General features: G+C 40.1%; 1 pseudogene; it reads left to right on the top strand.

The window, feature by feature from the left end:
- Nucleotides 1-455: 455 nt before the first annotated feature.
- LOC122654349 lies at nt 456-8,152 on the top strand (annotated as a pseudogene).
- The last annotated feature ends 3,081 nt before the right edge of the window (nt 8,153-11,233 follow it).

Here is an 11,233-nt window from a genome sequence, read left to right as displayed (position 1 = left end):
ATTACACTGTCCGTACTTGACGTCAACTACATCTAATAGAGGGAGGTGGACCTTACGTAGACCTCACCTCGAACAGTGTGTTTGGGCAGGGGGTAGGATAATCATTTCTACCTCCTCTGTTAGAAGTACTTGACATCAAGTATGGGTAGTGTAATTGATCGAGAGAATTCGATAAAGATCCCATTATGTTAGCCTAGAATCTCTCCATTAAAAGTTAATTTCCTATTATTTGAATTTTATCTACAAAGAACCGTTACTCGTTGGAGGTTGTGTTCCCTCGATCTTCAACGATTGGTCCAAACAAGAAGACCCTGGCTGCATCACATTAATGAAATTTTACCCACAAAAAAAACATTAATGAAATCCCATATAGAATCTGGATTCTGGAATATAAAGTGGTGCCGCTCGTGCTCTGCGTTGCCTGGTCTCCACTCTCCACTCTAGAAAGAAGGAAAATGGTGGTTCTTTCAGCTTCCAATGCTTGGCAATGGTGGAAGAATGACCTTAATTACCAAACTCATGTGCTGCCGATTTTCCTATTGTTAGCCGCGATATGGGTTTTCAAGTCGTCAAGGAAGAAGAAGGTCAAGGAAATACCATTTCCTCCTGGACCACGAGGCTTACCGATCGGTTACCTCCCCTCCTCGGCACCGAGCTCCACCGTATCTTCCTCGATCTTGCTCATACCTATGGTCCTATCTTTAAGCTACAACTAGGTAGCAAACTCTGTATCGTCATCACCTCATCGTCACTCGCCAAAGAGATCATGAAAGATCAAGATGCCATATTCGCCAATCGTGACATTGTGACAGCTGGAGTCATTGCCACCATGGAACAAAAACTCGATTGAAACCTGTCGAAACTATCGAGTTAACTCGATTTCCTAGGTTTTCGAGACGAGTTGAAGGGGGATTTTATAAAATCCCTGGATTCGATGGTTTCGACCAGTTTCGACCATATTTTGGTGGTTTCGACACATGCCCATCGAAACTAGGAGAAACTTGGTTCGAAACTTGACGACAGTATTTATGCTAGAAACTACCAGAAACCAGGACAGACACTTAGTTATGTCTAATATCTTCATTTACTTAAGATATTATTTATAAATAAACAAATACCCCCTATTTGAATCCAATAAAAATAGTTAAAAAATCAAATTTCAAAAGAAAAAAAAGTCAACCCCTCAGGTCAAGAACAAAAACTGGATTTTCAACAGTAAGTGCGATTTTCAACTTTCTAATGCTGGGGTTTTTCTCAAATCTAAAAATTCCATAAATGTCAATATGGCAAAACATTGCTAAAAACCAAAAGTGCGGTAAAATATTCATTTGCTTTGATGTTCAAAAAATATTTTCATTCAGAGTGATTTTCACAAAGATTCACAAGACACCAAATTAAGTTTGACCGATACATAATCGCTTCAATATAAATCGATTTAAGCAATCTTGGACTTATTGGAAAACTATCAAAACAAATCTTTCTAACAAATCCAAGATTGCTTAAATCTCATTTATATTGAAGGAGTTATGTTCCGGTCAAACCTTATTTGATACCATGTCTAAGAACAATATACAGTATCAAACTTGGATCAAAACCACAAGTAATATTTTTAATGTTCTCTATGTGAAACTAATGCATGGATTGAGTTTAAAATGTAAAAAATAGGCAGCACAACAAGAATCAGAGCAAAAAACCAACTTTTGAGTCTCGAAACCAAGGTTCGAGTTACCCTGAAGAAAGTCTCAAGTTTCGACCGAGATATGATGGAAACCGAGATGAACTCGTTTTCTGGCTGGTCGAAACCCGAGTTTTAGAACCTTGCCACATACGGAGGAATGGACATACTCTGGTCAGCCTACGGTGACCATTGGCATATGCTTCGAAGGGTTTACGTTTCCGATATGTTACACTTGAAGAAATTAGAGGCTCACTGCGGACAAAGACTGAAAGAGATTCGTCACATGGTGGGCCATGTTTATTCTAGTACTGGTGTCCCAATCGACGTCCGTGAACAGATGTTCTTGACCACTTTTAACGTCACAACGAGTATGTTGTGGGGAGGAAATGCTACTGACGATGCGACAACGCTTAAGGGGGAGGAGAGGCTACGCGCCACCGCTGAACTCCGGTAGGTTATGGATAAAGTGGTGGAGCTTCTTGGGGTGCCTAACATTTCGAATATTTTTTTGGTACTTGCGAGGTTTGATTTACAAGATGTTGGGCGAAGGGTGAAGAAGGTGATGTCGTGGTTTGATCGGTTATTGGATTCCGTCATTGATCAACGACTGCTGCAACAAGCCGGAAGCAAAATCAAGGAGGGAGAGGAGGATCCGCTACAGCTACTGTTGCAGCTCTAGACAAAAAGAGATCCTAAGACTCCCCTAACCATCACCCACATCAAAGCGTTGTTCTTCGTAAGTACACGTCTTCTGTTGTATCATTCAAAATTTACTTTTATCTCCTGTGCTTACTTTTTTTCTCCAAGGGTTTTAAAATACGGAATCGGGGATAGAATCGGTCATTGGCGATTCCAAGTCAGCCCAAATTAGTGCTCAAGAACCCAAGAATTGGTCTTTAGATTTAAAAACAAGAAATTTTTAGGGTTTTTGGGTATGAATCGGCGATGTTGGATATGTGAAAATCAGGATCAGTCATGGCCAATACCTCGAATCGGCCTATTCACAGATCCAATTTCAAATTCATGAAGCCCTGGTTAAAACCAGAATCAAGATGGATAAGAAGTAAAGAATCTTTGCTAATTTTGATTTACAAAGTATTGTATATCTTGGCCATGGGGTTTGAAAATCAGTACCAAAAAAAAGGGAGGGGGGTTGCAATTCAGATCTTTTGCGGCGCTACGGGCAGCGCACCACAGAAGATCTGGATCCGGGGGTTGAGAATCTACATCCTTTTATGGCTGATTCCAAAAACGAGGTTTGAAAATCTGATCCTTTTAGCATACATGATGCATGTATGAAGGAAAAAAATATAGAAAATGACAAAGTTTTTCTTAAGCTATGGTGAAGGGTAATCTCTCCATTGCGGCTTTCGAATGGGAGGATGAGGTTATCGCGCAATAGGAGAGGATATTATCGACTTCATCTAACACTAGTGGAATATTTTTGGACCCTAGGATGAGTGTAGAAAAACTTTTTTCCTATAAGAAATGTCTATTTATATTTATATAGGACATTGGAAAATCCACCCGTATACTGCAAGTTAACACCCGTGTTCTCTCTCTCTCACTCTTCCCTCTTTGAAATGACCCCTATCCTTCTTGTATAATGTCATGTACCGCACCACCATTGGTACTGCTCGCTAGCTTACCACATACGGGCGGTTTACCTATATATTCCTCTCCTTGATAATATTTTTGAACATGACTAACTTGCTTAATGTAATTTACAGGACATGATGGTGGCTGGGACTCAGACAACATCTAGCACAGTGGAATGGGCATTGGCAGAGTGAATGAAGAATCCACATACAATGAAGAAAGCCCAAGAGGAACTAGAACAAGTTGTGGGGTTGGGAAACATGGTGGAAGACTCTCATTTGCCAAAATTACATTATATAAATGCAGTGTTGAAAGAAACCCTATTAAGAATTTTCCAAATGCGACGTGTGGGCTTAATTAATTATTGGGTCGATCATTGATGGGGATCAAGAAATACAAGGGCTGACATGGCTTGCTACTATTTTATTGAGATGGACCGGACTGGCCTGGCCCATTGTAGAAGTGGATTAGGGTTTGGGGAGTATTATAAATACTAATGATGGGGTCACTGCAGTCACTATTCTATTCTCTTTTCTCTTTTCTTCAGAAGAAAGAGAACTCAGTGGGAGAGTCTAGGAGACTGTAGAAGATCCCCATCGCAGTTGTTTGCAAACATCATCTGACGGATTGCTGCTATTTATGGGTATATTCTTATCTCTTCTACATCAACAAACGTGGTGCCAGGAACACCATACTTTCTCTGCACTTTTTTATTCAATCGTGTTCTAGATCTCTGTATGGGGATGGATTCGGGTTTGACAAAACCCTTGATTGTTCTAACAAGTAGTATCAGAGCCATCCATACAAACCTAGGATCAATTGATTGTCAGTTTAAGAACATGAATCGAGTTTTTTACCACGGAAAAATAGATTATTTTTTTTTACCAGATTTTTGGCAAAACTGTACGTTTTAGCCACTGCCGGATTTTTCCACCGGCGAAAATCAAAAATTTTTATATGAGTACGTAGTGCTCGTCGAGACGATCGCGGCGATGTGTGGATAGTCATCGATGGTGGCCAGACGCGTCGAGTGAGATCCACGCGCCGGCCACGGTTTTTTTTTTTTTTAAAAAAAAAATTAATCGTAGCGATTATGACATCATCTGACGTCATAGGGCTGACATCAGCGGTTTCTTGTGGGTCATGTTTGACCCGATCAGAGCTGACCCGACCCGGTCAACAGAGACCCGGTCAAAGATTACTGACCCGGCCAACTGTGACCCGACCCGAGACCCGAGAAGTGACCCATTTTTTTACCCAAATTTTGACCCAGGTAGGTAGGTCGGCAGTCCGATTCAAGCGAACTGGGTTCGGTCTTGTTTGGCTCATTCGTTCCGGCTCGGATTGGTTTAAACCAGTCCAGTTCGACTTTAAAAAAAAAAAAGGGGGAAAATGACCAGAAAACGTCAAATGGACCGTGTGGGTTCATTTGGATGAATTTTGAGGCACGGTTTCTTCTGGTGTGTCTGTTTTTTTGTGCTCTTTATTTTAATATGCAATTGGCATATTTTGTATAAATAGAGACCATAGTTTTGGTAGTTTTTGTGTTTTCCAATAATCTTAAATGCATGGTTTAATGGGTGTGGAGCATCGATTTGGGCTCCGATTGGTCTTCTCTTGTTCGAATTTTTAAAATCAACCTGTTGGTACCTGGTATTGGGATGTTTAATTCTTCCAGGAATCTATTTTGGACAATTATGCTACTTTGAACATATTTGGACTATTTTTGGTTGACCACTGCCACTTGGACGATGAATGTGCATGTCACCACACATTATGGATGATCAATGTGTTTACTTCCACATATATTGTTGCATATCAGGTTGAGGAATTGTGAGAAGGTAAAATGGTGATCCACCAAAGTGGCCCATTGAATCCGTTTATGGTTCTATCAAGGCAACGGAATAGGTGACATTAGCCCAAAGGCGATGTTGCCAAAGATTGACGAGGTGACATGCACATATATTGGAAGGGATAGTAGTCTAAGGGTTCCAGATGCCCAAAGGTACTAAGATTTCTGAAAATTACTGATCTTTTCACAGAAAGGCAGTGTGTCCACCCAAAGATAGTGTACTCAAAGAATTTGGGATGCTTGGCCTAGGGGTTTTCTTACCGCCTAAAGGTGGAGGAAAATTTTTGAAAGTCATCAACATCTCGCGGTAATTACAGTGCGATAAATTATTATAAAATTAAAGTGCATAACCTAGGGGTTTCTCTATCACCCAAAGGTGGAGGGAGATTTTTTTAAGTTATTGCTATCTTGCGGTACTTGCGGTGCGATAAAGACATGTGCATTTGACCTGAGAGGGCAAAATACAATGTGATGATGATCATTGTTTGTGTTTGCTAGTAGTTTGTATGAATTATTTGCATTTGCTAGCTAATTTAATATGATCATATTATTGTTGGAATGTATATATATCACTGTTTATTTGCATGAATGAATTTTCTCCCACAGGATGTCTGTCCCAAATAGTCTTTTGGCATCTATTCATGTTCTTTCTGGGAACAATTACAAGAGGTGGATAGAGGACCTAGAAATTAATCTGGGACTGCTTGATCTTGATATGGCTCTTCGAGAACCAAAACCTGCTGATCTGACGGATGCGAGTACAAATGCTGAAAGAATTAAGATGGAAAAGTGGGTGACAACTAATTGGAAGTGTATACTGGTTATGAAAAAATCCATTCCTAAGTCGTTGCGTGACAGTGTTGAAGTGAAAAGCACTACCACAGAGTTTTTGAGTGAGATAAAGGCTGTTTTTGAGGTGTCTCAGAAGGCTGAGAAAGGGGATCTGATGAATCAGATTACGTCGGCTGTATTCGATGGTACTGAGAGTATCAAAGAGCATTTATTGAAGATGGCTTCCACTGCGAACAAGTTGAGGGATCTTGGGATGCCTATAGAAGAAGAACTTTTGGTGCATCTTGCACTTAAATCTCTCCCAGATGTGTATGCGAATATAAAGTCTGCAAATGCTGCTCAGAATGACAAATGGACCATGAAAGAACTGATGTCTATCTGTGCACAAGAAGAAGGAAACACGAAGAAGAAGACTATTGAGAGTGCGAACCTGACTGAGAACAAAGGAACATCTGGAAGTGGAACAAAGAAAGGGAATCCGAGATTTTTTAAGAAAGGTAAGTATCATCCACACAATAAAGAAAGGAGGAGCGTTGGTGAAATTTCATGCTACTGGTGTGATCAGAAGGGACACATGAAAAGAGGCTGTAATGCACGGAAAGCCTGGCTGGAAAAGAAGGACAATGCAGAAGATGGCAAAAAGGGGGAATGAATTTTTAGTTGAATTAAAATATTTCATGCAAGCACTTTTAGTTGAATGTTTATTTTTAGACCTTTGATGATTTGTTTGTTTCTGCTTAATCAGTGGGAGTTTTATATTATTTTATTTGATATGCTTGTTGAGTGAGAGTACTTGAAGGATATATGTTTCGTTTTAATTATAATGCTTCCGTTTGATGTGATGAATAGCAGTTGCATGCATACATATGTTGTTTGATATGTTGAAGGCCATTTTGGTCTAAGGATGTTCGATTGGCGACGAGCCAAGTCGTTCGACTATTTTTAGCTATGGATGTTCGATTGGTGGTAAACCAAGTCGATCGATTGCCGACGAATATGACGATGTTCAAAGGTAATATATGAGTCGTACGATGCTCATGATACGTTCAAGGACCCACAAGGAATGATGACGATATTTATGTGATCACAAACGTGTACGACATTCCTTGTACAAAATTATCTCAAGGCGGTTCATGTTAGTAAGTAAATCTTTGTTTGTAGTTGACAGAAAATGATATGCCATATGTTGAGGTGTATTTTCTGCTATTGCTCGACATCGATGTATTTGCTAACTGGATCAAAGTTTAGTAGCATTATTGTTGTATTGAGATTCCATGGCCACATCTAATAATGATGACCTTATAATTAATCTAGCCCAAGTGGGAGATTGTTAGGAATTTTTCAAATGCGACTTGTGGGCGTAATTAATTATCGGGTCGATCATTGATGGGGATCAAGAAATACAAGGGCTGATATGGCTTGCTACTATTTTATTAAGATGGACCGGATCGGACCGGCCTGACCCATTATGGAAGTGGGTTAGGGTTTGGGGAGTATTATAAATACTAATGATGGGGTCCCTGCAGTCACTATTCTATTCTCTTTTCTCTTTTCTCCACAAGAGAGAGAACTCAGTGGGAGAGTCTAGGAGACTGTAGAAGATCCCCATCGCGGTCGTTTGCAAACATCATTTGACAGATTGCTACTGTTCGTGGATATATTCTTATCTCTTCTACATCAACAAACGTGGTACCAGGTACACCTTACTTTCCCTGCTCTTTTTGATTCAATCGTGTTCTAGATCTCTGTATGGGGATGGATTCGGGTTTGACAAAACCCTTGATTGTTCTAACAAACCCTACGATTGCATCCACCTGCTCCTTTCTTGGTTCCTCGATGCCCAACCGTGTCATGCACTATGGGTGGTTTTATGATTCCCAAAGGCTCCAAAATTGTGGTGAATGCATGGACAATTCAGAGAGATCCATTGGCTTGGAAAAACCCCTTGGAGTTCCAACCAGAGAGGTTCTTGAAAAACCATGATGGATTTGATTATAGTGGCAAAGATTTTCGTTATATTCCTTTTGCGGTTGGAAGAAGAGTATGTGTTGGAATCCCTATGGCAGAGAGAATGATGCCATACTTATTGGGATCACTTGTGCATTCTTTCAATTGGGAATTGCCAAATGGTGTGGAGCTTGATATGTCAGATAAGTTTGGTATGGAACTAAAGAAGATAACTTATAGCCATTCCTACACCAAGGTTATCTGACCTTGCACTCTACACCTAAAAAACATAAGAAAACTTAATGGATTTAAGTCTTTCTGGCAAAGCTCCATTTTCCCATCCTTTATGGTGAGTGGTTGATTTTAAATCCATTAAGTTGTCTTATGTTTTTAGGTTGTTGATTCATGCATGTAGCTCATGGAATTGTGTCAGTTATGAGTTATCCTTAGTTGATTCCTTGTAGTAGCTTGTATGGATCTTATATATCAATTAATTATCTAGTTGTCTCCCCCCCCCCTCTTAAAAAAATAAAAATAAAAGTCTTTAGTTGATTTAACAATTGATGTATCTTCTAGATATAATGACTCAGCATCTCTCTTGGCATGATATTTTTAACTTTGTTCCAATGGGCCTCACGACTTTAAAACATGTCATACCAAGTAGAGGAGGCTACTCTTTATCAATAGCTCAGGATTTCCCTCCCTAGCCAATGTGGAACTAAATTTGTACTCTCTCAATGATCTCCCAAACCCCTTAATACTAAGCTAGTACTAAACTATCTCTTGGTGGGGACCCCTCAATGATCTCCCAGACGGACCAGTACTATGCCGTCTCTTGGGTGTCACACTAGATCTAAGGACTTGTGAATGTTGCAATTAAAATAGATATCATGTAATAACATTTTGTGCAAGAGATCATTGCCTGGTCTTGTGGCCCCTGCACCAGTGCGAGCCAATGAAAGCATGTGCAAGGGCATCAATATGAATGAAATTTTTTATTTCAAAAGAGCAAAACCATGCGACTAGGCAAAACTCTGTTATCCCCACATGAACAAACCCACTCATCTCATTGTACATGAGGTTGAGCAAAATATTGGATTTTGCCTGTGTTACCCAATTGCCAGAATTGTACCCAATATCCATAAGCGTAACTATTTTGAGCTTCACAAGCTCTGGGGGGATTTCACCATTTGTAAGTTCCCATCAAGATGAAGAAGCTCTAGACTCTGGAGCAACGAACCTAAAAATTGTGGCTGAATAAATTCTTTCATCACCATGGGTGAAGGGAAACTTAGTCTGTTATGTGGGCTCATTAAGTCTTGCAGCCCAAACAACCTCGGCCCTATTATAGTAGTTCCCAATGTCATTGCCAAGGTTACCATGTGATGTGTTCCTATGAATTTTTTTCTGTCCTATTCCCCAGATACGAGTGGTCCAGTTCCTCTCATAGGGAGGCGGAAATGATGTTTTAACCTCCCTCGCGCAATGTGTTCGGGTAAGGGGTTAGGTCATCATTTCCCGCCCCTTATGAGAGGAACTGGACCACTGTACCAGGCAGGGAACAGGAGATGATAATGATCTGTGTTCCTATTGGGATGTGAGCAATTTCCCTAACATATTCTCTAGGTTAGGAAAGACCTTTATTTTAAATTTAATTGATTTGCCTAATGGATATAAAGGCTGGATCAGATTCTCACATTCTCGTAAGAACCTGATCTAAGAAGTTGTGAATGTTGCAATTAAAATAGATATCACGTAATAACAATTGATCGTTGCCTGGTCGCGTGGCCCGTGCATTAGGGTGGGCAATTGAAAGCATGTGCGGGGCATCAATATGAATGAGATTTTTAATTTCACAAGGCCATGGGATTTTTATCCTCTCAAGTGCAGTGTGCTGCCCAATGAACCTTTAAAGTGCATCGGACGGTAGCCACTGCACTTGGGAGGGTAAAAATCAAAGTCTCAAGTGTAGTGCATCATCTGATGCACTTTAAAGGTGCACTGGCAGGGCATCGCACTTGAGAGTATAAAAATTCAGGGCCAAGTCCATGCAACCAAGCAAAACTCTGTTATCCTCACAGGAACAAACCCACTCATATCATTGTACAAGAGGCTGAGCAGACAGACATTGTACATTGGCTTTGCCAATGTTGACAATAGTGTCTTTCCTATTCTTCACTATGTATATTGTATTTCTATATCTACTCCGGAGTTTCCTAAATTAGAGAGATCTCCAGTAATCTTTTTCATTCTATATAAACCCAACTACTCCTCAATTGAGAGTGTGGATTAATTCCCAAGTTAACATGGTATCAGGCATGGTTTTCTTACCAAAAAACAAAAAAAGTATCAAGCATGATTTCAAATATTAGTATCAGATCAGCCGGTATTGATAATCGATTGATACTATATTAATGTAAAAGTTTGTGATAAGAGCAAAATCGTCCAAAAATCAGAAGCAATCGATTTCTATTTGTATCAATATCGATATTGACTAATATTGAGTTTGAGACCGACATCAATACCGATACCAATATCAATACCGATTTTTAAAAACATGATCCCAAGCCGAGCCCTTCTCCCATTGTCTGGACTTTGGATTCTCCTTCATGCCCATTATTGCTCATGTTTTGCTTATGCATTTAGAGGAAAATTATCTCCTCCAGTCCCCTAGTGACTATAATAAGAGGTGGGGGGGGGGGGAGGGGTGGACCCCACCCAGGTAGAGTGTTTGGATAGGAATAGGGTGGTCATTGCAACCCCCCCCCCTATTATAGGCATTGGGGGAACTGGGCCGGGCAAGGAAGTGTAGGGGACAAAGATCCTGCATATAGAAGGCTTAAGAAAGCACATACCAGTAGGCTTACAAATAGGGGTGTAAATGAATAGCCGAAATCCATTTTCGAATCTGTGTCCGTATCCGTTTAGCACTATTTGAATCCATCCGAAAGCTAAACGGATGCGGATATGGATAGGCTATAGCTATCCGAAAAGCTGTATTTACATGTAAACGGATAAAATATCCGATCTGTATCCGTGTCCGTATCCGTTTAGCACAATCCGAATCCGTCCGAAAGCTAATTGGATGCGGATGCGGATATAGCACTATTCGAGCCGAATCCGATCCGTTTACATCCCTACTTACAAATACAATTTGGATCGATTTGTACCAGTTTTTTTTTTGGTAAAAATTTGTACCAGTTTGAATCGGATAGACCTTTGTCTTCCTCAAAAATTGATTTTTTTTTTTACATTTTTATCCTTGGTCCGTACCAATCCACAGCAATAGGTAGAATTTGGTAATTTCAACTTTCAAGAGTCTTCAAGCGGGCGTTCGTCATTCTAGTCAAAGAACGTATATCGGA

Source organism: Telopea speciosissima, chromosome 1 (genome assembly GCF_018873765.1).
Source record: "Telopea speciosissima isolate NSW1024214 ecotype Mountain lineage chromosome 1, Tspe_v1, whole genome shotgun sequence".
Lineage (NCBI taxonomy): Eukaryota > Viridiplantae > Streptophyta > Magnoliopsida > Proteales > Proteaceae > Telopea > Telopea speciosissima.
Note: the sequence above shows the minus strand (reverse complement) of the source record. Positions and strands in the feature narration are given on the sequence as shown.